General features: G+C 40.4%; 1 protein-coding gene across 38 annotated transcripts in view; it reads left to right on the plus strand.

Annotated features, from left to right (window-relative positions):
• ptprda (protein tyrosine phosphatase receptor type Da) overlaps positions 1-27,391 on the plus strand; it is a 408,815-nt gene that overhangs the window by 227,509 nt on the left and 153,915 nt on the right. For all 38 annotated transcript variants that reach the window (XM_084924268.1, XM_084924283.1, XM_084924276.1 and 35 more), the window contains one exon: positions 17,607-17,644. The gene's annotated coding sequence lies outside the window, so the exon portion shown is untranslated. The remainder of the gene's footprint in view (positions 1-17,606; positions 17,645-27,391) is intronic.

The following is a 27,391-nucleotide window of genomic DNA, read 5'->3' on the forward strand; positions in this document are numbered from 1 at the left end:
GCCCTAATGACACTGCTGCTGGCCGATTAATCTCTGAATTTGATTTAGCAAGTGTCCATTCATCATAACTGACTCTTTCAGTATGCAATCAATATGGCCCTTTTTGCACTTCGGTCACCTAGACCTCGAGAGGTACACAGTCACGCTGTGGAGAGTGTTATGATAAAATAATGCTTGCCCCGGCCAAAGTGGAGAAGCATCGATCACATATGAGTGCATACATCCAAAGCGCTTTTTCCTCGGGTCCTACTGATGAGACTTTTTGCACAAGAAGCAAAGGCCCAGTCATCAAAAGTCTCGCGAAGAGTAAACACGTGGCCGACTATTGCTTACAATAAATGTAAACTGTTAGTTAAGGAAATTTTACTGAGTGTTAAACAATTAAGTGATCAGTAATGATGTGCGTTTTTCTTGATGTGCCTGACACATTTAGGTGAAGGGAGTTCCAATCGGTACCAATTTAACTATGGCAAAATGAATTTTTAGCAATTAGTAATAGATAACCCAATCAGAACAAATTAATGCGTGTCAGCCCCCAAACTACTGCAGCTGAGTAGAATAAAAGCAAATGAAAGCTTAACAGGAAGTGTGAGAGAGTTCTGGGAGGACACCGGCTTACTATAGAGGAGTTATTAGCTCTAAAATCGTGCTAAAGCTTTCGTTACTGATGTTAGCCTTTCCTCGGCCTCCCTGCCCACAAGTTGATCTTTACTGTTGGTTCTATGGTGTATACCAGCGGTCCCCAACCTTTTTTGCGCCACGGACCGGTTTATGCCTGACAATATTTTCACGGACCGGCCTTTAAGGTGTCGCGGATAAATACAACAAAATAAAACCAGTACCGGTACCGAAAAAAAGAAGATTTATTCATAACACACGTGAAAAGACCAAAGAAAACCGAGTTAACGATAAAAACGATAACAAAATAACGCTGAAAACCGATAAAAACCCTGAAAACCAACCGGGCCGCGAGAGTTGAGGCTCAGGTGTGAAATACACCTGAGCCTCAACTCTCGCGGCCCGGTACCAAACGACTCACGGACCGGTACCAGTCCGAGGCCCGGGGGTTGGGGACCGCTGGTGTATACAATAGGCCAGTGTTTCCCAACCTTTTGGAGCCACGGCACATACTGAAAAAATCACACGGCACACCACCAAACAAAAATGTCACAAAAATGATATTGATCATTTTTCCCCGCGCACTAGGCATAGGGGAATTGTCCTCCGTATACCTGTTTTGGTTTCTTCTGACCACTACTCATATTTACTTAAACCAGACCAAATTGTTCTGGTGTCAATGCCTAATTTAAAAAAAGATACTAAAGAAAAGAAAGAACAGAACTTAACCATTTTTTGAGGTTCACAGCTGCCTGTGTAGGCTTTTCAGAACAACTTCTAAACATCTGTTTCTTTTTAATAGCTAGCTAATAAATGTTTATAGATGATTACACAGCGTTTGTTAACCATTTACAAGTTGTATTTGTTGCACCTCTAAACTGTTAACTAATGTTTAACTAAAGTTTAATTAACTACCAGTTTGCTGTTTATTAATATAATTATCGTTACAGTACATTATGAAGTGATGCTGAGCCTCACACCCCCCAGGTCCAGTAAAATCAGTAGTACATAAATAATAAGTCTTCATAGTTGCAGCTTACTTGCCTGCAGCTCCCTATTTACTCGTGTGCAATTGTTTTTATTCCCGTGTCTTGGAATAAGCTGTGTTGCTAGTGCACCTTGTCAGTATCCCTGCATGCTTGTGCTTGGACTCACACTGGCCCATACATACACGCAGCATCGAGCCGCCAGGCAAAGGCAGCTCTGCTCACTCAAGGGGAAAGTGAACAGCTGTGCCTGTGACAGCTGGAGCAGTCATGACATCCCTTCACCAAATATCAGGAATGGCTTTGGACACAATGGCGTATCAGCCGAGAGGGGTCCATTTACAACCTGGACGAGATGCCAAGGCTTTAGCCTGCGAGCAGGCTGAGCTCAGTTTTTCCGCCACGCATTTCCAGTGATAATGTGAGAAGTAATGAGTTTCTCCTTGGTCTGCAGCCCATATAATAGTCCCCCATTTGCTTCAAAACAAGCCCAATGGAGCAAATTAGATAATGTTGTGCCGGTGAAAAATGAGCTGAATGCTAATGTTTATTTTTGGACGTCCAGTTTCAGTGATTCCTCATCAGATTCTCACCAGAATCTTTCCTTGCTTACGTTTTCCAAGCGTATCCTGAGCAACATGGAGGTAATTGACTCAGGAGGATGAGGGGGGGAAAAAAACCATCTGCCAGATGCCTTGAAAATAAGAACTGCACATTTAGAATTAAGTCTGTTTCATTAACTAACACGGGTGGCATGTCAATCATTTCGTCTTACCCTGGAGATACATTAAGAATGCAAAATGTTATCACGCATAAACACTTTCTCTAATCATCCCCAAGTTTGGGTTTTGTTTGAAATATTAAAAATGATGGATGTCTAAATGTGTTAGAACTAGCCGTAATTGTGGAGGCAGCATTAAAAAAAGAAATCTGTGTGCTATGCAAATGAGCATAATCACCTTCAGCCCCTTTAGCACCAGACCAATTTTAATTACACCTTAATTTCATGTATAAATACCCCCAATTCAGGCAAGCTGCCGCAGTAAGCACCAGCAGAATAGACTGCGTGGGAGAACCATATAGGTACAGATAATTACAACTCACTGTTATGGACTCCTGATTATATGGGGTGGTGGCCAACATACTGTCTCCAAATAACACCAAATGAACTTTGTCGAGGTGATAGATTGAAGTATATCACAGTTTTGGCAGCGGTGTCATGTTAACTGAATAGCACTTCACAAATAGCAAGGGCAGTGTCTTTTTATCTCTACAATACAGCCTGGCCGGTCTGTTTGATGTTAATGCAAGATAACTAAGACGGCAGTCTTGCCACTCCATGCAGCCAAGAACATATGACTCCAGGTTATTTAAAATTAGAGTTAAGCTCAATCTTAGTACCAATTGATGGTACAGTAAGAAGGAAGCATGGAGGAGCTGGATTTTCCCCCTGTTAAATGTAGGTGGTCAAAAAAAATGCTCAGATACTAAGCAATGCTGAAAATTAACCAGATTAGATACTCATTTGCAACAGTATTGTGTTGTGCTGTCAGTGGTGCTATCTTTGCCTTCCCCACATCTCGCACAACTTCACACAGTACCTCTGCAGACAGGGAGGGGCACCGCCATTGACATAGTTGACATCCATTACACTAAACACAGCTTCAGGAAGAAGCTCCCTTTTGACCATTTGAACACAGATGTTAGCGTTAGCCGTATAACTATTAGCAAACTAGCCAATTGCAGGAGACCACAAACTAGTGTACTCCTAGTACTGGTCCCAAGCCTGGAGAACTGGGCAAGTTGCGTCCGGAGGGACTTAACATTTTTGGAAAATCAAACATGTGCAAAAAAGAGAACAAACCTCCCTTTCCCAATATCTACATTAGCTAACTGTTAAGCTATCATTAACGTAGCAGCTAATAATCGCTAATAATAAAACGCTAACCTTACTGTGTGAGCTGTATAATCTGTAACATTAATAGACGGTGGTTATTTAACTGGATAGCACACGTATTTCTGTCTAAAAAGTTTCTTTTAAAGTCCCAGTTTGAAGCTGGGAAAAGTCTAGCATCAACTGGGAGCATTCATGGTAGCCTACTGAACATTGCTACATTTTGAGGGGCTTTCTTTTTTCTTTTTTCTTTTTTTTTTTTGTATTACTTTAGCATAAAAATAGAATTGCCACTAATGGCATCGAGTTTGAAATTCTAGTACAATGACCACCCTAGCCAGATTTTTTGGAAACTTTTTACGGGTTCACATGTTGGTTTTCATGTAAAATGGGGCTCTGAATGTTGTCAAGTCTTTTTTAAGAGAGGTTGTGTAAAAAAACAAACAGACTTATGTGGTTGTGAGTACATTTGAGCTTCCAATTAAGGGCAACTTGACTACGACATTTCCAGGTTTTAATTAACCTAATAACATCAAGTGAGTCCACAGTTACCACATCCACATGTTTGGGTTTTCCTTATTTTCCCACATAAATAACAAACAAGTACACATGTTTATATCCTTTGGTACTGCACCTCACACATAAGCAACAGTGCTGGTGAAACGAGCCCACACTGACAGCAGACGCTACAGTCCGTCTTAAGGAACCATTAAAGTTGGATGAGTGAATTTGCTCTATAAATAGAAGCTTTTCTCCTGCAGGGACTGATGATTGAGCATTGTTGAGAACATAGGCGCAGCTTGTTGCGGTCTCAGATGTTCCTTAACACTTGATTTCCTCAAGTTGCAGTTCCTTTTTCGCCACATTATTGTGCTAATTATTTTTCGTCACTTGAGTGGCTCGCGGCTCTGACCACACAACCTCAGCCCAACTCCTCCCAAGTGCGTGGCACAAGGGTTTCTAAATATTATTGACTATTTTAAAATGCTTTACGACCGATGACGGAGCGTTTGCTTCTCTTAGCTTTTGCAGCCAAGTAAGATTTTCTTCTCACAGCGTTGATCTTCAGGTAATTTCATATGTATATATATAAATTCAGCAAGTGTACTAGTAATTGTTGTAGACAGCAGCATACACTGACATACAGGCAGAACAGTGATGCAGTCTAAAAGAAGGGTGTCATTGTATTTCTTGTCATGCTGAATTTTTCGGCTCAATATTTTTTTTTACATTTCCCTCAAAAGCTCAGACTTGCTGCCTCGGGTTGTTGCTTTCTGCCATAACATGAAATGGGTTTGTACTTTGTGTACACACGTGTAAACCAATGTTACAGTTAGACTCTGAACTGGTTTTCATTTTCATGTTTTATGGAGAGACTTCTCTGTTTTGAGCTGACTGTAAAATCTTATGACTGCAGTGTTCCAGATATGATCTTGGCATGGAAATTTACACTGAATCTGTCACTCTGCGCAATGATTCTGATCTCTCTCTGATGTTTCTTTTTTTTTTAATCTTATAAGCAAGGTGGGGACAAGGATGGGGGAAATCAGCCGAGAGAGACCTTTTTTTCTGTAATGGTATTAAAAGAGAAAATAAAACAGCCAATGCATATTTCAAGTTCTTTTAAGGGAAAGGAAAAGTGCTGTCTGGCTGTTCTAAAATTTTAGCTTTGCCTACTGAGGTCAGGAGTTCCATGCTTGAATGCCCGTATTTGCATCTCTGACTCGGTCTGGCCCAGTGAGGAAGAATGAGCTGTTACGTCTCCTGTGATGTGCTAAAGTGAGAATGTACAACAACATTCACTGAACTGCACGCGCTCCACTGATCTCAGCGTGAAAGTATTTCGCTGCAGAAGGGGCATGCCTTCTCCCACAAAAACTATACATATGCAAAACGGCATGAAGATGTGGCCAGGCCTTAATGGGAGCACATAAATAACTCCATTGAGACAAGATAAGCAATATAGTCATGCAAAAATGTCTTGACTTTATTTACGTTTTCAGTGTGGCAGTCCTTTCGTGCCTTTTGTGCCATTTATTTCGGTTACTTTTGGTCGTGTTCACGCTGATCGCCTTATCGCCACGGTTTTTCATCCCCCAATTATCATGCAGGATCATAACAACAATACTAACCACAGGCGTTTGGAGTGTCTGGGCTACGTGACCCTCGTTTGTCATTCCCAAGCTACTACGCTCTCAATCCGTGCAGGCAAGGTGAAATCTGCACCACTTTCTCATATTTACATATGAACTAATGATTCCCCCGTGGGCTCACTGTGGCCTTCCAAATACTCTACATGGTGCAACCAAGGGTGATGTATGGTACTAGTGAGCAACTGAAGCTGGTGACTAACTCAGTGTGATACATAGTTTCATAGCGTAATTGCAGCTCCCAGCTGAATAGGCCATAAGCCAACAGAGACCTACTGACCTTGGTGGAAGTTAAAATGGGCCCCATGCCTCTACATGACCCATTTTGTCACTGAAAATCTTTGTTGGGCATTAAAAAAAACTCTGACAGGCTGTTGTGAATGGACCCATTTGCGCTCAGTTACTACATACTGTAGGGAGGGACGTCAGGAAAGCAGCTTGTGCAGCACAAGTGTAAAAAGAAGTAAGCAGTGCTTTACTAATGCCTAAATATGGCATCAAAAGAGCATCAAACATTATCAGCTTCTGTGGTCTCCATACAATCTATTAGTTCCAGGAAGCAACAATAAACAAACCACACGTCTGCCTAATTCAGCCGGCGCTGGTATATACCGTCCCACTTTATTAGACACACGTGGTGGAAATCTGCTCTGGTGGTGGTGCGCCACACAAAGATCTCGTCGAAGAATTATACGCCATCTTTCAAAAAGCCAGATGCTGCCCTCTTTGTTCTCTATCACCCGTCTTCCTACCCCGTCGACGCTAACAGCTGTTCCCTCAAACGGCAAAGGCAGGAAACAGATAATTGAAAATGTCGATCTCATTAATTATCATGGTGAAAGTTGAAGAAGCAGCTTTCATTTAGTGAATAAGTGGCTCATTACAAAGCAAAATCATATTGTATGGCAAAACTTATACACGATGCTTGCAGCATTGGCTTAAGGCACCAGTTATTAATGCTTTAACATCACATCAAGTATCTGTGTGTATGTTAGGGGGTTAGTCATACCTAGAGCGGATCATCAAAAAAGCTTTTCAGTTCCCCTACAGGGTAGCTTATTTTGGGGTTTTAGGGCTTATTAACATCCAGCTGGTAAAAATACAGTACTGTGAAAAAAGATAACACAGCTTGACAGGAATACATTGTATTTTTGCATCTACAAGTTTGTTTGCAAAGATCTATTAGCTGAAAACCTGGAATATCCTGACATGGTGTGCACTGTTTTCATTGAGGAAACTGGAGAAGTTGAGTACAAATGAAGAATGGATGGAGTTGTGAATCCAAAAAGTACCATCGGGTTTTTATCCAACATGCAATCGCATCCGGAAAGAGTCTGATTGACAGCAGCTTCATTTGCACGGATGGCAATGATCCCAGACACACTGCTAATGCAATAAAAACTTACCTGGATAGAGAAATACTCAACGAAACACTTCTCAGCCATCGATTAGCCTCCCCATAGCCCAGACCTCAACATTACTGAAGCAGTGTGGGATCATCTTTAGAGAAGAAAAGGCAGCCAACATCCAAAGAATAGCGTTGAATGTCCTTCAGGAAGCCTGGAGAATTATTCCTGAAGACTACTTCAAGAAATGACAAGAATGCTTGTCTAAGAGAGTTCAGGCTGTGTTTGCGAATTAAGGTGGTCATACCAAATATTGACTTTCAAGGCTGTTAGAATTGCACAAATTCTGTTTTTTTATCACAAGATATTGAAGTGAGTCAATATAACATTCATTTAACCAGACACTTCTTCAAGAGCACTTCTCATGTAAGGGTACCTAGGAAGAAATATCCAAAGTTACTCAGCAGTGTGCATATGAAAGCACCTCAACACACCTAGTAAATTTGAGTTGAATTCTGCAGAGAGCATTTGTGGCAGCATTATCACAGACAGACGCAAACTTCCACACAAGAAAACCACAAGATGCGACGCAAATCAAACATAAGCTAGTGTTCCTGTTGTAATAACAGCGGTGAACAACTCCACTTAATGTTAAAGACAATACTAAAGCCTTTTATCTGAGCGGCGTATGCCTTATCTCTGAAATACAACTCGGCTGTCAAAACTTCTGAAAGTTTCTAGCAACTCGAGACAACAGCACGAAGCATTACTCACAAAGAGAGGAGGATTTCATAGAAATTTGGTGACTAAGTGCTGCAGATTACAGTTGCTTGCATGGCAGACTTAAAGCTCTCTTCCTGGTCCATTTAGAGAGGTGCCAGCCACTCTTGTACCTGTAACACACACTACAACTCCTAATTGATTTTACAAGGCAGCTTAGGCTCTAATTGCTGATTTGCCTGGGGAGATTCTTGATCCAAATGGCTTAGCAAGTTCTTTTGTGGCGTGCTGTTAGGAGATTTTCATTCATGGGAGAGTAGTTGGGACGGGGATTGAATGAATGCATCAAGAGGCAAGTTGTGTAGGGTAAACAGATGCATTCCACGTACCCTGCATCATTCATTCTATATCTTGTTTTAAAGTTATCTTTTTTCACTTTTTTTTTTCCTTTTGGAGTGACAGCAAAATGTAAGATGACGATGGTGATGATGATAACTAGTGACTTTATTCCTGACTGCAAGATTAAGAGAGGAAGAAATCAGCGCATTCTGGTAAAGACATGCAAAAATGCTTTTAAGGATTACATTTCGCAAACTCTTCAAGGCAAATCTCCTTGAATCAGAAATTAATTGGCTCGAGTTTAGAGTAAATGTCCCTGTTTAAACACTGTTTTAACTTTCGACAGAGCAGATGAGTAACAGGATAACAATATTAAAAAGATCTGAGCGCTACAGCACTTTGAATTCCAGAGTAATTGATTTAATTCCCTTCACTTAATCAGCAGCGAGGCACGCTAACAATAAAAAAATTAGATTCTCTGCATGATCAAAACTTCTTATCTCTTGCTTCCTTTTGATACCCGGTGAAGCCTAAATCAAAACACATCAATAAATTGTCTTAATGGTCAATCGGCGCCACGCTAGCAAATGCATTAATCGGCATTAATCACTGCAGCAGGAAGTCTCATTCAAATTCACATTATTGAATGGCCATTAAGCTGATGCAGTTGGTTTTAACACCACTGCGTTAAAGCCAGTCACATGACGCTGCAGTAGCAAAGGGCAGTGGAGTCACACGGCTCCAAGCACTGTAGCTAATCCATAGACAATGGCAAGAATGCTGACTTGGTGAGCAGATGCATTTGCCATTTTCACTTTTATGCTCCACTGGGTTTTTTTTAAAGGTCCAGAGTTATCAGCATTACTGGACAGTAAGGCTTATTTTAGTGTAAGATTTCAAAAATGCAATAGCGCAAAAGGTCTGTGCCCCCCCCTTTTTTCTTTTTTTGTTTAGAGCTACAGCAGCTTTTCAAGTTATGTGACATCACAGTTAAGGAATATATTTGGATCAAGTTAATCCAAAGTAGCTTATCCTACTATAATATTATTGGCATTCCTCTTAGGGTAGCATGGTGTTGCAGTGGTAATTTTGATTTCTTATGCATTGTGGATAATGTTCAGTTCTAGTGTTAATATTTAGTTATGGTTTAGTCTAGTTAATATTATCTTCCATGCTGCCTTGTTTATGTGTCATTTTCCTGTCTAAGTCTGTCTTGTCATATATGTATACTTTTAGTTATGCCCCTGCCTTGTCCCCCTTATCTGTTCCCATGTTCCTCTCCTTGTGTTCCTTTCCATTCCCCCAACCTTTTGTGTATTTCATGTCTGCGTGTTCCACGTCCTTTTGTTGTCATGCCTATCTCTCTCCATGTTTCCTGTTTTATTTTGAAAGTCTTGTGTTTCCATGTTCAGTGTGTTTAGTTTCGCTTCCTCTGTGGTGTCAGGTTTATTTGTGTCAGCTGTGTTTCCCAGGTGTTTCCACTTCCCTCATTACTCTTCTGTGTATTTAAGTCCTCTGTCTCCCTTTGTTTAGTGTTGGATTGTTTGTTTGTTTTGCTACCTGTTCTGTGATTCTCGGCTCTTCGTGTCATAGATTTTATGCTTATGTTCTGATTGTCTCACGTCATGGTTTTCATGTTCGTGTTCAGGCCATGTTCATGTCTTAGTTTTAATGTTTTAGTTTTTCCCCAGTTCGCCTTGTTTTTGTTTTTGTTTGTGCTATCAGCCTAATAAATGGCTTGCTTTTTATTACACCTTAGTTTTCTCTCTCCTATGTCTGCTTTTGAGTCCACACCTCAGACACATTAGCCATCCTGGCCGTGACAGTCTGTGCCTCTGGGTTAGGGCATACCCTGTGTTTCCTTGCAACATATGGGACCATATTATTTATATTTAAAACAAATAACTCATTTAAAGTTTTTCATGTTTTTTTCCCATCCATCTGGCTCAGTTGTAGCAGGGGCCTCACGCAAGGTGATTTCTTGCAGATAAAACTAGTTTTACCCCGTTAGTTCTGCCCCGGTACACCCTTCCATTCATGTGCATTTTTATTAGCGATTATCTCTCATGCAGCCATTTTTATGCGTAACACCAGCTCAGGCTCAGAATACAGACATTAAGGTAATTTCCCGGCAAATGACATTTTTGCAGTGATCTTTTGTGCATTTGGTTATACTCGATGCACTTCTTTTTCTTATATAGGATGCTTATTAGAAGGAAAAAAAATCATAATGAGATCATATTAATGGACATTACAAGTAATTAGTCCAGTCAAGCAAATTATGAAACTAAAGGTCATTTTAATTTGCTCATTGGTTTTACTGACGTTGATCGTTTACCTTTCAAAATAAAATGCATTTTCAAAGAAACTGCAAATATGAATGAGGAGAGTTTTAATAAAGATTTAGTTGAACTTGCACGTACATATTTGTCACTCTTACTATAGTGTTACTACGTACTGTAAACTAATACTGCGTAAAAATAAAGTGTGCATTACAATTCTAATATGATTCAGACATAATAATGTGCCACTGAGGCTTTAAGCACTATTCCAAATATATTCGTCACATCACAGGATCAGAAAACCATGCATTTAATATTTTAAAAACAAAGGTCCCCTTCGAAATCTCAAGGGTGTAGCATGTCTCTGATCAGCTCACATATCCTGCGTTGTTTTGGCCCTAACATCCAAATCTGCTCCTCAAACAGCCGAGAACTAAACAGTATGGGAATTTGATGGGAGTAATCTGACAGAATATATGCAGTTTCATAAGACTAGCCAGGCAGAAAATAGATTGGGGTGGGGTTATGATTTGGGGAGCGTTAGGGTGGGAGGGGTGGAGGTTACAGAGAAATAATGTGTCACTCACAGTGCTGAAACTGCTGCTGCTGGAACCGAGGCTGAGGCGTGACCGGCTGCCTGTCCCACGTGACAAAAATGTAGCATCTTCACCTTTCACCTCCAACTTAAATGTTCTTACAGCTAAAAAATAAAACAAAACATTTTAAAAGTGGGGTTTTTTTCTCAAATTTGATTTTGTCTCTAACACTGACGTAAGCACAGTGTGGGCTTTGACAGAAGAGCAGGGTAATTATTGAAACATATGGATGGCTGCCCCCCCTCTTGACCCCCTCGCTAATGATGCTTGGCTATTACAGAAGGGCATGGGAAGGACACTTCTGCCATTAACTGATGTATAGAACCATAAACCCGTGACTTTTTTCTACACTTGTTGGCTACAGAGAAGCAGAACACTGACAAAAAAAGACACACGACCTTCTTTGCACTCAAAACCATTCATCAAAAAGCAAAGCAAACCTACGTACTGTATGTACAAACTTTCACTAGAAACCTGTCACTTGTGTTGCTTTTAACTAAAATCTTGCTTTTCGTGTGGAAGTTTCACTCAGTTTCACTCAGCAGCATCAGTTAGTGTGTTTGTGCTTGTCCTGTTTAACATCTATAGATTAATAGCTCAATATTGCCACAGTCTGTGTACAAAATGAATATGCAACGTGTATCCTCTACATTAATATATGCTGAAGAGTAGCTGTATTTTACCAGTGCTTGATAGACTAAGAAAGGTTTAAATAGGTTGCTCTCAGTGGATGCTGGTACTCCGGGTTTGAACTCAAAATTACAACAACTCCTTAATCTTTGCCACATCAAAGCCTTTGCATTGGCAGGAGATTCAATTTAACTCTAGACGACCCACTTCAACTCCATTAACTTTCTTTGCAGTGAAAGGGATCGGGGGAAGATGCCTCCTCATAATGTCAGCTCGCTTGGGGCATTTTTTTTTTCTCCAGCTTGGAAGCTGCAGCTCACTCTCATGTTAATGGACCCAGCGATTACCCTCCACAGTCCATGCAAAACATGCATACATCCCCCCAGGTGCATCGCAGTGTGACCCAGCCAACTGGCGCTTTTGTTCATGCAGTCTCGTGGCTATGGGCAAAAGTGATGCTGCTACACAATGAACTAAAAGCTTTGGCGGACAGCAAGAGTCCCCAACACAATGGTTGAAGCTGGTCCAGAAACAGTGATTGGAAATAACTTCGCTCCTCCAGCTACATACAGGACTTATGTGATTCAGCTAAAATGCAAAATGGATTCAGCATCAGCACCAGCTAGATATTTGTATGAGACCATTATTGAAATGGAAAGCAGATATGTGACACAATACTGTGCAAAAGTCTTTTCTCTTTTCTCCCTGTTTGATATCCCGATATATGTTTTAAGCTAATAGTTTTTTAAGGAATCACCTTGTTGGTTGAAAAATGCTACTTTATGCCTGCCAGACTGTGTTATCATTGCCATTTTGTCATAGATTCAGCCTAAAAAGAAGAGATGTTTTCCTAATGATACCATCTGAAATTGGTTCTTTGCTAAGTTGGGCATTACGCGTATAAAAAGACCGGTCCAGCCCTTGAGTTAAGTACTTTAAGCTTGAATGATTCATACGTCAGTGTTAACTGGCTTGGCATCAAATAAATAAATGAATAATTAAGACATTTCTCTTAAACTTATCAATTACAATAACTGGGCGAAAACTTTGTGGAAAAGCAGCCGATCAAAAGGTGGTTGTTGCTCAGTGGGACCAGGTCATCTGCTAATCAGAAGGTTGATGGTTTGATCCCTGACTGCTCCAGCCTGCATGCAAAAGTATCATTGGGAAAGATATTGATCTCCAATGCTTCTAACATTTATCTGAATGTGAATGTTAGACGGAAAGCGGTCAGAAATAGAAGAAAATGTTTTGGCAAATGGGAAATACGGTATTTTGAATGAAACGCTTTGAGTACTTGAGTTGAAAAGTGCCCTATATAAGAACCAGTCCATTTACTATATACCAGCGTCCAAGAAAACACTCTTGGTGGCTCAAGAGTTGTGCACATTAACCCGTTTAAAAAAAACTCACCTTAAAAATAAATTTTAAAAGTTTACACTTTGACCATATTTGTGTCTGACACAATCTTGCTGCGCCGTTGATTTTATCTTCAGGCAGCGTAGAGCCGAGCAGAAGTCCAGCTGAGTGGGTGCGAGTTAGGAAAATGAAGGCCAGCGAGTGCATCTGTTCAGTAATTCTAAGAGACATTTTTCACTCCACTTGTGCCTATGGAGCACCTTAACATATTTCCCAACTGGCACATAGCATTCATCTTTGAGTGGTCCATAACAGCAGCAGAGTCATTTTCCCATCCGTTCCTCCCAGTTGCTAATTGAGATAGAAAAAAAAAAAAAAGGATTCAGCCATTCCATTTTTTTTCCCTAAACGACTATTGGACACCCGAGACCAGATGGTCTGTTTGTGAGTGTCACCGGCGGCCAGTTGTTACATTTGACAATTTTGGCTTATCTGGCAAGTATCAGTACAATTTTTGCCACCTTCAAGAAGGCGCAACTGGGGAAAAAAATAGCATTTGGATTGATTTCATCCCTCATTCGGTGCACAGCAAATATTTCTGACAAAGACATATGGTGGAGAGAAGTGCACAACAGCAGGCTGCCCAGCCTCTTGCCTGAGATGTTTTCGCTTGATAGTTTCCGGCAACATGCACATTTAGACAAGCTATGTATGCGGTGTTTGCATGCAGGATGCAGGAAGGCAGGCAGGCACAAACACACACACAAACTGCTTGAGCCTGACATTGAGGAAAGTGATATATCTATGGAAACATAAATATCCCCCTTCATGGAATTCTCCCAAGAGGATTTTTTTTCTCAAAGTATCATAATGTTTCCAAGCGTAACTCACTGACTATTTTATGCTGATATTTCAAAATCGTACACATCAGCCTAAATGACGTCAACCTATTTGTCTCCACACAAAAACGCTATGCATGCCTGATGTTTGCTGTGCCATGTCAGGAAGTCCGTCTGTCTTCCGCTGAAACAATCTTTGAGAAATAGAGTCTTTCACCTTCAGTCCATTTGGAATTGGCGGGTGGGGGGAAACCGACCTGACGTTCAAAGTTGCTCGCTGATGCCGAGTCCCTGTCTGGGCTTTGGCAGCTGGACTGATAGCCGGTCCTTTGGAATGGCAGCTGTTGAAGGGCTTTTTAAATTGCACCCGGGTTGATGGGTGGCTGTCAGGAGGGCAATGGACGGAGAATTTCCAAGGAAAGCGAGGTGGGGGTCAGGGAGAAGAGGGTAGAGGGAGTGTGGAGCTCAGAGGATAGTGACCCTGACACTGAGATTTACAAAAAAAAGAAAAAAGATCTCAAATCCTGGGCAAAAAAAAAATGGCAGTATAAACCAAAGGCCGTGAAATAATGGTGTGAGGTGATGTTGCTGGAATAAATGGAGCACTAAGGTAATTTAGGTAGGCTGCACATCATCTCTGTTCATCAAGTGTAATATTCCCAGGCTGTTTACACACAGCAGGATAATATCACTTTCTTTCAGAGCTTAATCACCTGCCAGAGATACAAATGGAAAATGTCAAAGGACAGTGCTCTCATTTTCCTTTGCAGAGCGGCTCGCATTAGCTTTTGTGCCCATCAAGTCTTACAATTCCATTAATTACAAAAGCTTCGACATGTTTCCACTGGCTTCAGAATGAAATCATTGTGAACACTCAATGGTATCTGAAATGAAGTGAAGTGAAAGCACTGTCTTTTGCCATTGACAGTGCAGTGGGAGAGCAGGTGTCATGTAATGGGAGTCTTTCAATCTCACTGGCTAATCTCGCCTTGCTGTGGCTGTGCTGTGCAACAGATGGTGTTTTAAGAAGGTCATCATGTCTGTCTCCCCTAGTTTCACTATTAGGGGATATTTAAGACATCATCGAGAATCTGTCAAAGTGCTGCCATACAGCAGCTAAATAAATACAACCGGTATTAGACAGCTCAGACTCTTTAGAGACCTCTGTGGAGTGTTTAAGAATTGTACTGAGTGCACAACAAGAAGGAAGCTATTTAAATACTAAATACTAACTAATTAGTTCTCCCACATATACTTCTTAAGGTCTATTGTAGAATGACGAGCAGTAATATCTACCTTTGCAAAGACTATTAGTTTTGTTAGTAATTCCCAAAACCTCTTTATGGCTGTCAGCTCTATCTGTATCAGTGTGTATTTAAATACTGCTTAACCTTTGCAGAAGTATAGCTGGACTTAAGCAAGTGCAGTGCAGAGTTAATGTAATTTTGATAAGGGTTTCTTATATTTTACATCACAACAGACAACGAAAACTTGAAGTAAATATTCAGTATTTTCTGCAATGTAACCCTTATTGTACCTTTAACCCCAAAAGTCAGACTTACACCTTCAAAAAGGATTTTAAAGTGATATATAATAGTGTGCACAAGCAACCTGCTCCAGAAATACATCATTTGATCCAGTTTCTTTAGTTAAATTCATGAACAATGCCAAAGATAACTCTGTTTGACAGACATAATTGTATTTTTGCACCAACAAAGTGACTCTAAAGCAGATAAGCTTACCTAAGTGAGTTCAGACTTCTTAAATAACTCCAAATATTGACTTTCAAGCTTAAATACAGACTCAGTTTTTTGCCTTATGTACTGTGTTATGTCCTAGCACACTATTTAAAAAAAAAGGGTGTGGCTCAAGAATTTTACACTTCACTGTAAAAAAGTTGCACGCTGTCAAAGGGTTCTTATTTTGACAAAATTTACAAAATTCAGATAGTCTAAAACTCAAAGTGGATCTCACTTATATATCAAAGATATCTATGTAGTATATACATATATAATATATATCACGTACGTGTGTGTGTGTGTGTGTTTGTGTGGAGGGGGTGGGGGACTTCAGTCATTCATCTTTGGATTTGCAGTTCTCCTTTACAACTATCCTCTCATTGACGCATTCAATGGACATCTGTAAATTGTAGTTGTAAGAAGATAACCTTGATTACACTCTCTTCAAACAGGCTCTGCACTAACTGGCCTCAGTTTTAATGAGGGAACTTTGCATCCTTCATCATTCCCAGTTTTCCACATGCTAAACTCATTCCAGTTCTGATTTATTTCACGTATTTCCTCACGCTCTCACAATGTTCTGCAAACCCACACATTTCCTTCTATAAGGCTCTGACAGGAGGCTACCTGAGTGGCTGCATTCGTGGACCGTTATTAGCCATAAATCTAAAAAGGGCAGCAGAACCTCTGACAGGTGGCTCTCTTATTGCCTGCTGATTGCTGGAGTGTACCTATTAATCATTTTCTGTATCCCCTACGGGTCAGGAAACATTTTTAGGTGAGGGATGGATCAGACACAATGGGACTACAGATTTTTTCCCTGTCCTAACTCTGTTTTGATTTGCTCTTGCATCGTTTGCTTCACCCCAAATTATGCTTGCAACAGATTTTTTTCCCCCCTACTGAAAGATATGACTGATGCTGAGAGCCATGTTGAAGAGAGATTAACATGAAATAGTTGGCGGGGTTTTTTAGGGATGTCAGCTTTTACACATGTAGCTCAGTATTAAGTTCATAGTAATTACAACAATGGTTTGCAGCTGATTTTGTGTTTGGAAATGTAAAGGATTTGTCATGTCCCAGAAATCGAGTGCCTGCTTTCAGTCCATTCACCGAATCCAGGCACGGCACCCATAAGCCCGAGCACAGCGCCATGATTACACACCAGAGAAATGGCAGCGTGCTGTATATCAAACTGTAGCCATTTAGTCTCAGTAACTCCATGATATAGCTCGCATATAAACTAGAAATAAATTCCCCTTCAGCATTTTGACAGCAGCTATTCAGACACTTAGCCCTCATGCTCTGCAGTCGTATCCCTTTGCCAGAATCAATTGTGCTGGCAACCATTGCCAAGCTGGAATTTTATCTCCCAGCTGGAAAAAAAAAGGAGAGGAGGGGTGGAAGGGGGAACAGAGCATGGAGATATGCTGTTTATCAGTCACACCACTAATTTTCTCTCCCATCTCCCTCCAGTTCCCTCTTTTTGAAAGTGAGCTTGGTAATAATCTACAAGACCTTGAGCGCCTCGTGCACACGGTCAGCCATGACACATCCCAATTTCTTTTTTTTTTTAAGTGTTATTTTTCTTTCTTTGGTCGATCCCTGACCTTTTGAGCACCTCCCACATTTAATTAGTACTAAACTAAAAAGCTGCTCAGCGCCCCTCCTCACTCTCCTTCCTCTCCTTTTGTCCTCGTGACTCTTTTTCTTTTGGTGGCTCCATGGGAAATATACCGCATTCACGCCGTGATTGAATATCGGCGGTGAAGAAGGGGTTTTTGTAACGGCGTGGAAAATTACAAGGGTTTAAGTGTCAGACACATATGCCTGCCAAATGTAATCAGTGTGTAATAAATGTTTGCCCTTTACACTATAAAAGCAATGGCAGGACTGAATTAGTTCAGCTCAAGGCTGCACATCATTGCGTTGCCGTAGCTCTGATTAAAATTATTTCCCCGACAACAAGACCTGCTGTCTTCACCAGTTCCCTTTCTTGAAACTTCTCCCAAAATGACATTAACCTTTGTTTTTTATCATAATTGCTTTCATGATGACATGAACATACCGTAATCTAACATGCTTTTCCTTGTGTTGTTGTCCTGCAGCTCTTGAACTCTTTGGAAGTTTGCTTGAGTGCTGAAAGGTAAGCTGATAAAGTCCATTCACATGCAAGACTCATTGAATAAATAACAAAAATGGGCTCATTTCATTTTAAATTCAGTTTCCTTCTCTGCTCATTCCTAGAACTGTGCTAACGTTGGTTTCAGTGGAAGCACAGAGGTTAGAGAGCAAAAGGCCTCTCGCTCTTTTCTCCCCGCTGTTTAATTAGCGTGGTCTGAAAAATCAGGGTGCCGCTTATGCAATCGCAAATCCTGCCCAGCCAACAAAAAAAACATTAAAAACTTGTTTTTAACCACGTCTGGCAGAGATAAATGGCACGCCTCGCCCGTCTTCTCTGCTACCCGTGCAATATTGCATTGTGGGAAGACATGTGGAGTGGCAGAAATCTAAGTGGGCATGTGGGTCGTTCGATAATGACAAATCTATGTGGGCATTTTCTGTTTTGTTTGCAAAAAGAACTAGACGTGCTTGTCTTTGCATTGTGTGCATGCTTTGATATGTTGACAAGACTCAGTGAGTGCACTGTGCACAGGTAAAAATACACTTCTCTTATTAACCTCAACCACAAAGCTGTGCTGCATTAAAAAGAAGGAGCGAATATTTCCTAATTGAAATGCTCTATTCATTTGCTCTGGTTCGCCCGGATGAGATTCTAGGGCTTGGTTAGTTCAATAGATGGGAAAGACTCGGAGAATGATGTATTACATTCTGCTGCTTGATGAGAGAATGCTGAAGATTTCATTAAATGAAGGATTTTTGGGTGGCTGCAAGAAGAGTGGCACAATCGTTAAACAACCTCCTCATCCATGAAAGGCACGATGAATAGATATGTTCCACTAAAATACAGTATGAAAAATACATGCAGTACTGTGCACAAGTCTTGAGCCACCCCTCATTTCTTTTTATTTGGCTATCAAAATGAGAAATAGGTGCAATCGGTGAAATGGTAATACAGTATATAAGGCAAAAACAGAGTTTGCGCCATTGTAACGAGCTTGAAAGTCACTATTTGGTTTGACCACCTCTCTTACTCAACCTTTCTTCTAATATCCTTTGGTAGCCTTCAGGAATAGTTCTCCGGGCTTCTTGAAAGACTTTCAAAGCTCTTCTTTGGATGCTGTCTGCTTTTTCTGTTTTCTGCTAAGCCCTATTTAAGCCTATTTGCCACATAAGAACTCGAAAAACGTATCCATGCCTTCATCACTTCTAGACTGGACTATTGCAACTCTCTCTGCAATTAGTCCAAAATGCAGCAGCAGCACGTCTCTTAACTGGCACCAGAAGGCATGAGCACATCACCCCTGTCCTCACTAACTTACACCGGCTTCCTGTCAAATATCGCATTGATTTCAAAATCCTTCTGCTCACTTTTAAAATTCTTAGTAATCTGGCCCCTAGCTACTTAACTGATCTCCTTGATCTGTGCAACCCAACGAGAGCACTGAGATCCTCCAGCCAACTGCTCCTAATCCAACGAAGGTCTGGTTTAAAAACCAGAGGTGACCGTGCTTTTGCCGTTGCTTCCACTCTGGAATAATCTCCCAGTCGACATCGGAATCAATTCAGTCTTTCAAATCACACTTAAAAGATACCTGTTCAACTTAGCTTTTGAAGCAAATTAGTTTGACTTTCATTCAGCCTACACTACACCATGTAAATGTAATTTTAATTATAATTGTACTATTTGTTCCTTGTTCTGCCCGCCTTGCGGTTTTATTTTGAAGCACTTTGATGTACGCCAGTCTTTTAAATGTGCTATAGAAATAAACTTTGACTTGACTTGACTTGAAGATGATCCCACACTGTTGAACTCTGGACTCAGAGGAGGCCAATCCACGACTGATTGGTCAGTTTCCTCAAAAGACACAACATACACCATGTCGAGATAGCCCAAGTTTTCAGTTAATAGCTCTTTGCAAATTGAGTTGTTGGCGCAAAAATACTTACCTTCAGAAAGCCTGGATAACTAGAACGAGAAAGTCTGGCTCCTTGGAAGCAAAGTTTGAGGGGTGATTCATCTTATTCAAGCACTACTTATCCGGGCAGCAAGCATTGTGACTCGCAGTGTGAAAGGTTATGTTTCAAGCTTAAATCACAAAGTCGGGTTGGAACAAAGATCGGAGACTCCACAGATCTGTCCAGTGTGCCGAGGTAAAACTATTTTTAGATAGAAATTGCTCTCAATTGCCACTGGTGAAATTACCAGATAGAGGTTAAACACGATGTTAACATGAATTACCTGCAAGCAAATACAGCATCCATAAAAGTTTGAACTGATTAGGCTGAACGTAATCAAAGCATCTAGCCCAAACAGGGAAATGCACTGTAGGTCTGCAAGCCATTAAGGTGACCTAATGCAGTTTTATACAAGAGTTTTCCATCCTTGAGGATAAACAGTAAGATGAGATCATTTTTTATTTTCTCTGTAACAATACACAGTAATGAAGTAATGAAGCACTGTCAGAAAGTACTGTATTTTTATTTATCTCAATCAAATAATGTTTAAAGGGATTTTTTTCCACGATATTACACAAACTCTACATTTAATATGCATCCACACTAAACAAAAAAACAATACTGAAATCAGCCTTAGTTTAAGTCTTAAAGTTTGAAACTTAATGCCACTGGGATCTCAAACTCTTTTATAACATGCAGGAAAAAAAGCACACACTTCACTTATAGGGTACTTTAGCAGTAATTGCTGGAGCCCTTTGTTGCTGTGTCGTGTTTCACTGGATCATAGTAAGGGAGCAGTTTGTAGCAGTGGGGGCATAATTAGTGATAGGCTTTGGACATGTCATACTCTGTTAGTCAGCCTCGCTTTAATTCCTTTGTCTCCTCTCTGCTCCGAGCATTTATTCAGGTTGTGTGCCTTTACACAGGCATCACAGTGCATGAGCATGCTTAATGTATCTAGTAAAGGTTTGTTTTGCCTTATATAAGTCCTGGCCACTTTTTTAGGTACACCTGTTCAACAGCTTGTCAGTGCAAATATCTAATCAAACAGTCACATGTTAGCAACTCAGTGTATTTAGACGTGTGGCCATGGTTTAGATCAGGGGTGTCCAACTCGAGGCCTCAAGGACCGGTGTCCTGCAGGGTATAGATGTGTCCTTGATCCAACACAGCTGATTTAAATGGCTAAATGATCTCCTCAACATGTCTTGAAGTTCTCCAGAGGCTTGGTAATAAATTAATCATTTGATTCAGGTGTGTTGACCCAGGGTGCGATCTAAAAGGACATTGGCCTTTGAGGCCTGGAGTTGGACACCCCTGGTCTAGATAACCTGCTGAAGTTCAAACTGAGCATCAGAATGAGAGATGTAAGGTGATTTAAGTGACTTTGAATGTGCCATGGATGTTGGTGTCAGATGGGGTAGTCTGAGTGTTTCACAAACATCTCTAGGGTTTTAAAAAAGTGTCTTGATGATGATGTAGAAATAAATACGTGTTGCAACCACGGTATGCAGAAGAGCATCTTGTGATGGAATCCTATAGAGCAACATACTCTTATGTTGAAAGGGCTAAAACAGGAAATAGTTCCTGAAGGTGGGGCGCTACAGAGTTGTTGTCTGGAGTGATTAATAAGAGTTTTACTGTTCGGCAATAAAGCCAACTTGGTGTTACAATCTGCCATCACAGAAGACCACACCAGCAGCAGAAGACCACACCAGGTAGCCACTCATGTCATCTAAGATAAGGAGCTGAGGATCAAATTTGCACAGGCTTACCTTAACTGGACAATAAAAGATTGACTCCTCAGATCAGGCAACGTTTTTCCAGAGTTTCTGCTACAACATTTGGATGGTAGGATCAGAATTTGATGTAAACAACGTGAAAGCTTGGAATCATCTTGCCTTGTGGCAACAGTTCAGGCTGGTGGTGGTGGTGTAATGATGTTGGGGATATTTGCTTGGCACACTTTGGCCCCCTTTTTAGTACCACTTGAGCATTGTTTAAATTCTACAGCCGACCTGATTATCGTTGCTGACCGTGTTCTTGCCTCTATGATCACAGTGTACCTATCTTGTGATGGCTACTTCCAGCTGGACAATGTGCCATTTCACAAAGCTCTAATAATCTCAAAGTGGTTTCTTGAACATGACAGCGACTGTTCTCAAACGGCCTCCGCAGTCACAAGATCTCAATCCAAATAGAGCATCTTAGGGATGTAGTGGCACAGGAGATTCACATCATGGATATACAGCCAAGAAATCTGCAGCAAATGTGTGATGCTATCATGTTAATATGGACCAAAACATTTCTGAGGAACGTTTCCAGCACCTTGTTGAATCTGTCTCACAAAGAATTAAAAGAGCTTTGAAAGCTAAACCAGCACTAGGGCGGTCTAATATTGTGGCTGGCGAGTGTATTGTGTTGTCAGTTCAGAAAATAGAATTTATCTGTATGAACATTTGCTAATATATGCTCATGTTTGTCTTTCTTGTGTCTGCGCCTGTCTGTACTAATATACCTGTGCAAGTGCCCCTTTGATTTCCAGCTGAACAAAAGAAAAACAAATCATTCAATTATAGCCAAGTCCTACAAGCTAGAAAGGCTTCAGTATTCAGCTGGCTCATGAAGCTCACTTTGTCTATAATTAGAGGAAACCTTTTGGGGCTTTTCATTTTCCTTTTTAAGTAGATCCCAGTAGCAATGAAATGCATAAAAAAATGATATTGCATGATGCCAAAAGGTAGACCGGTGATTACAGTCAAAGGCCATTTTTTTTTGGGCATGTGTCTATGCGTGGAGTTTGCAGAGTGGTTTCTCAACCTAGGCTGATGATGTGAGGGGTGGATGAAAGCTGCTTTGAGGATACAGTATACGGCTGGGAGGAAAAGCTTTTCCTTCACTCCCTTCCATTGCCTTTTCTCCAATTTTCCCTTTCTCCTTCATCCCCCTCCTTCATTTCCCTTCTTTCTGCCCTGTTTCATTCTCCTGCCACTCTACCCTTCCTATCTCTTCTCGCCTGCCTCTCCCCTCCCTCTGTTGTTTCCCTATCCAATTTTCCCCATACATCCAGTCCACTCTCTGTGTAGCCTCTTTCCCCTGCCACAGCTGTCTTCATACCTGCACTCATCTGTAACTGCTCTGCTCTGTGTGCTCCCTCTTTGGCTCTTTTTTTTCCCACCATTAATTCCTGACCCCACTTTCCCCCATATGAGGTTGGCAGCAGTTAAGGACACTGTTCGCAAATTGATGATTAGACACATTTTCAGGAAGTGAAGATTACACAGTTCCATAATGGGTTTGGGGTTGTTGTTTTTTTTTCCTGTTGCAAAAATTCACTTTGCACTTTGTGTAGTTAGTGTGGGATTGTTGCTTTAAACCTACAAGTCATTTTAAGATGTAGATTTATAAATGTGGAACATGGGGTGCAGGTGCATGCCCAGAGCCATTTTAAGGAATGCTCCTGAAGCTGTAACACATGGCACCTATGCAAAATTACAATCCACGTGCTTCTGTTCCTTCATCACGCTATATTAGCTTTACAGACGGAAAGAGAGGGGAAAAAAAGCAGCGTGCCTCGAGGTGAACCTTAAACTTCTAAGGTTGGAGAACATACAGATTTTTGCTCTCTGCTCTGGTTAACTGAAATGAATTACTCAGATAACTGTGTTAGGTGATGAAGAAGTAAATGCACTTAAACAAATTAGTTTTGGTGCATTGCAGCACGTGTGTATTCTTATTGAACAAATCTGGGTTCAAAGCACCTGGATTTCATGCGTAACTATACTGATATTATTGTTTAGCACAAACAAATGTCATGTAAAAAAAAAAAAAAAAAAAAAAAGATTGCATTGGTATTACTCTAGACCTTTATACTTTTCCATTAACCGTCATCACAAGGCATGCTTGTGGCTTATTCAGACTACAGATACACATCAAAGTCCAGTGTTTGCACAAAGCTTTCTTGTTGCCGACTATCTTAAGTAGGACTAATTTTCTCTGTATTCGGGGTAAATTAGGAATGCTTTCAAACTAACAAATATGGCTGACTGCGATAAAGCTCCACGCTGCCAGGCTGGGCTCACTCCAGAGGAAGGAAAAAGAAAACATGTCTGGTGAAAGAAACATTTAGAAGTACATTTTAAATTCACTATTAAACAAAAAAAAAAAAAAAAACATGGCAAACCAAAATATGCCTTTTTATTCGGGTGTCTATGGCAAATGACAAATTATGCTTCTTGTTCCCTCTTTGTGTTAGTCGTAGACAGGTGTCTTTGATCCTTAACACTGAACAACAGCAAAAAGCACTTAGGGTACAAAGTAAGAAGTTTCCCTTTTAAATTACAGGAAAGTACAGGCAGATGCATTTGCTACATTTTAACAGTATTTTTTTTTTTTCAGTCTGCCCACTACAACAACGGTTTCTACTGTCAGTTATTTGTTTGCCGCGTCGTTTTGCTGTTCCTGCTGTAATTTTCATAAACGGTGTATTATTGTAAAAATGCATGTGCGCGTCTTTGCTCATGCACGATACACGTTAAGTTTGTTTTCATGTCTGTTATCGTGACAGATGCGCTGTTATCGTGTCATAGTTCATGTTGAACTATGACACGATAACAGCTGATCACTCTTAATGCATTATCCCATAAAAATTTATAGTAGCTTGGCGTCAGTATTATTTCCTCAAAGACATCAGCATTTACATTACTGTGCACTGTATTCACAAAGAAGTGTCTTTTACTGTTTGCAATTCCCAGTATTTTTACAGTAGTGTTTTTTTAGTGTAGTAGCAGTAATCGGAGATGGGAAGTAATCCGATTACTATTGTTTTCAAGTAACGAGTAAAGGGATTACTATTGCAAAAAAGGATTTAGATTACTGTTACTTTCCCTTAAACATGCTGCGTTACTGTGTTACTAAACCGTGATTTTAGTAACGCACGTCATTACGACCTCCGTGGCAGCAACAGACATGTGTGGATCAACAGTGGATAATATGGAGCGCGGGAGAGAGTACGACCATGCAGCGTTTAAAGCTTGGAAGTATTCACATTACTTTGAGTTTGATTCTGTAAAAAGTGACAAAAACATTAGCATCCGCTGTACACTCTGCGTGGGAAGAAAACTTCCTTCTGCAGTGAAAAATTAAGCTTCAAATCTGAGCGAGCACGGGAATGACCTCTGCAGCACCGGGCAAACCTCCCCCGGCCCCACTCCTGCTAAACAGATGACAATAGATTTAAGAGCGACAGGACTTAGTGCCGCAGAATCTTTGATTTTATTTATCTTTTGCTGCGTTTTACTTGCCTCTATTTGAAAGAGTGTGTGTAAACACAAACTTATTTTATTTTATATGCTGGAATATGCTGAAAATAGGTTTAAATGTTAAACAAATTTCTTCCAGTCAGAGAATGTTGCATATAATTTAATTTTTACTTGATGCAACGTGCATAAAGTTAATAGATTAAAACTCATTTTAAAAAGTTTTTGATTACATTTTATATGATGCATTATGCAGAAAAATTAGAATGGGGTGAAAGGTCTATTGCTTTATTACCTATTCAGGTTGTGTATCATTTTTTTAAAAAGTAACTAAGTAATAAAGTAACTAATTACTTTTGAAAATAAGTAATTAGTAAAGTAATGGGATTACCTTTTTCAGAACTAATTAGTAATTAGTAACTAATTACTTTTTTCAAGTAACTTGACCAACACTGGTAGTAATAATAATAATTGTAGTAGTTAGTTGCTACATTTTGAAAGGTGGAGTATGTATTTATGCTAACACATTACACTCTGTGATGCTAACAATTATTGCAAATATTTAAAAAAAAACTGAACCAGTAATCATTTAAAAAAATGTAATTTTTCTAATTCCTATGAGATATTTCATCAGACTCACAGCTTAAATGTGTGTTCTGTATCTTATTCTGCATTCATGAAAATGTTGTAAACCCCCACCACCACCACCACCGGCGTTATTTGCTTGACTGTAATTCACTGTCTACTATTTGAGAAGTCGAGGCAGCTTGCTATTGATTTTATTTAGAAGGCTTCTACCCTTTATATTATATATTTTATTTCTATAATTCACCATGCATGGGAGAGCAATTGGTTCGAAGTGCATGCATGAATCAATGTTTCCCTGGAACTAGCTCCGTTGACTGCATGCAGTTCAATACCTCCTATTTATGTTTTAATTACGATCATCTACTAAGTGTAGGGAGCTCTGGCCTGCTCTCACAATCAGCAGCAACAAGCCCGGTAGAGTATGTCATATTTTATTCAATTTTACCGTCTATACATACATGTGTCTGCACAGAGGATGGTGATCTGTAGCGATCCGCTTTCACTGGCACGGTTACAGCTGATGTACACAATGGGAATTTGGTAGAAAACGCTGAACACATGACTGACTTTTAGGAAGCTACACACGAAATAAGCAGTGGCTCATTTTATTTGCGTCGTTCAGTTTTGGGGGTTTTTAATGCTCAGTTCTGATGCTCTTCTTTGGTAGTGTAGCTCCATACTGGGCTTTAAACCCCACCATGTTTGTTCTGTACTGCTTTTGTTTGGCACACAACAGTATATCATTTAATCAGTCGCCATTAGAAGTGATTGCTTAACTCAGTATGCCATATAAGTGGATTCTGGCAAGCCTTGAAGCCATAAATTTTATTGACTCGAGTAATTAGGAGAGATCAATAAAAGGCAGTTTCTTTCACAGGCCTGCATTCGTTGGTGCGCTTCCCTGTTTCCTGGTTCCACTGCAAAATCTCAACGCGATGACAAAGAACCGCTTTAAAAAGCTGAACCAAAAGGTTTATGATGTATTTTATGAACATAGGTATCTCAGTGCAACAACCTTTTACAGTGTCAGCCTGAAGTCAGGAAGAAATATGATTCTATTCTAAAGAGAAAGAAACCACCAGGGCTCCACTTTTCCAACTTCTTTGCAATTTGTTGCCGTTGTTTTATCTGGTGCCGTTTGCAGATGCTCCACCAGTAATACCTATTATGATACAGTAGAGAAACGGCCCCATAGTGTGTTCCTATCAAGTCTCTTAAGTTGATAGCTGTGTCTTTGCACACTGCGGGAAGAATCCCTTTCTGTCAAACAACAGCTGGTGAAGACAACATGATGCGGAGGCCACGGACGAGTGAGCCATCAAACCTCCGTCTCTGACAGCATTTTGGCAAGCCGTGTTTCATAAGAGTCTGTCTCTCTCCGCTCTGCTTTTGTGCTGCATGAAGCAATAATAATTGTGCTGTGTTCTCACTTGAATGGTAGACGTATCCCCCGTGCGGCAAAAACAGTCAAAAACGGGAAGTTTGGAGGGATGTACGAAGGAAGACCCACGAATTAGCATGAATGAAATGAATCACACTTCTCCAGGGAGTATGATTCATTAGCTGGAAAATGTTCAGAGGAGGCATTGGTGGCAACCAATAAAACTAATATAACTTGTCCTTTATGAGCCTGAGCAGCTATGAAATGCGAGATTACACTACAGATGAAGCAAGTCTTTTGCTGACAGGGTTCAAAGAAAAATTCTTGCAAGGAATGGATCTACAAGCTGTTCAAGTGAGCTGCGTGAATTAAAAAAATCCATGTAGGAAAGGCCACGAAACCATTTCTTTAAATCATTGTGTTTCATCCAAGCTCTAAAGCATTTTCCATCAATATGCTACACCTAGGTTTTCCTGCAAACTGTTATTGAATCAAGCCACAACAACCTTATCCTCAGCTCCATCAGGGCGCGCTTTCAGTCCAAACCAAGCCCCTATTCTCCTTTCCTTTATCCCCTCTGAAAAGC

This window comes from Perissodus microlepis, chromosome 3 (genome assembly GCF_051167445.1).
Source record: "Perissodus microlepis isolate ML-2025 ecotype Zambia chromosome 3, ASM5116744v1, whole genome shotgun sequence".
NCBI classification, from domain to species: domain Eukaryota; kingdom Metazoa; phylum Chordata; class Actinopteri; order Cichliformes; family Cichlidae; genus Perissodus; species Perissodus microlepis.